General features: G+C 37.8%; 1 protein-coding gene across 3 annotated transcripts in view; it reads right to left on the bottom strand.

Moving 5' to 3' along the window:
* The window catches only part of SH3BGRL (SH3 domain binding glutamate-rich protein like), a 102,815-nt gene that overhangs the window by 78,787 nt on the left and 22,529 nt on the right, over window positions 1-1,499 (bottom strand). The window lies entirely within an intron of this gene.

Genomic DNA, 1,499 nt, shown 5'->3' on the forward strand with positions numbered 1-1,499 from the left:
AAATCTTTAATTTATTATGACTGCAACATTTGGCTTTAATCAGAACTGTATAATAGTCATGTCTTTGTGGAATGTTCCAGTATAAAAAGGAAGTGTAAATTGTGCTTAGGATCTACTTTCCACACTTTTGTCTAGTGAAATGGCAAGAAAATTGGGTAACAGTTCAACTGAAGTAATAAATTATCACTTTTCAGAACTGTCATTCAATAAGAAGATCATTGTCAGGGTGACTGGAAAGGGTAGGCAGAATATATTTGCACACTTGTTGGGGGACAGGACAATGCTAATTTCTGTGAGACAGCTTACCAACAGGCAGGCAGGGAGTCCCTAAAGTACCTCTGCCTTGACTCCCTTCTTATTTGCAGGCCATGTAACTTAGTCCCTCAAACTGACATCTCCATACTTTCTCCCTCATTCTGGCTCAGGGAGGAGGCTGAGGAAATCTTTATTCCTGGCCTTTTCTCATCCTTGAGAACCTAGGTCCAGAGTTTAGTCCAGTGACTGGCAATAAGTATTTTCTGAATGAATGAGTGGATCTGAGGGTGAAAGCAAGATAATTCCCAAGCACAAATCATAGATTCAGAATTGGCAGGACCTATCTACATAATCTATTCAAATTGTCCACCCTGCACAAGGCTCTGCACTTGAACATCTCTGCCAAGTGCTTATATGGTACATGTATGTGTACCTACTATCAAGTTAGTTCAAAGTAGAAGTATTGAATGTAGAAGTATGAAATTCTAGGGGAGTTTATGGAACCAGAGCTCCATAAACTCTCTCCTCTAGAATTTAACAATGTCATTGATATGGAATCCCAAACTTCTGATTTAATTCCATTTACCTTTCCTTATTTTCTTTCTTGAATAGTATTTACCAGATCCTAAGTCAGCCCAGAAATCTTAAAGGAAGTGGTATGCCTACCAATTTTCTAACCGTATACTCTTTCCAGCCTCCTAGATTGGCATTAGGAAGCTCCTAGATCCAGAAGCTAGACTGGCATTAGGAAGAAGAGAAAATAAGTGTAAAGTATTAGATCAGTTACACTTTCTTATGACTAAAATAATCCATCCCATAGCCAGAAGTCAAAGTGTAAAAAGCAATATGTTCTTTCCTATTCTGTGAAGAAAGACATTTGTAGCTTGATGAGGATGGCATTGAATCTATAAATTACCTTGGGTAGTATGGCCATTTTCAAGATATTGATTCTTCTTATCCATGAGCATAGAATGTTCTTTCATTTGTCTGTGTCCTCCTTTATTTCGTTCAGCAGTGGTTTGTAGTTCTCTTTGAAAAGGTCCTTGACATCCCTTGTAAGTTGGATTCCTAGGTATTTTATTCTCTTTGAAGCTATTGTGAATGGGAGTTCATTCATGATTTGGCTCTCTGTCTGTTATTGGTTTATAAGAATGCTTGTGATTTTTGCACATTAATTTTGTATCCTGAGACTTTGCTGAAGTTGCTTATCAGCTTAAGGAGATTTTGGGCTGAGACTATGGGAT

This window comes from Mandrillus leucophaeus, unplaced genomic scaffold (genome assembly GCF_000951045.1).
Source record: "Mandrillus leucophaeus isolate KB7577 unplaced genomic scaffold, Mleu.le_1.0 Scaffold972, whole genome shotgun sequence".
NCBI classification, from domain to species: Eukaryota; Metazoa; Chordata; class Mammalia; order Primates; family Cercopithecidae; genus Mandrillus; species Mandrillus leucophaeus.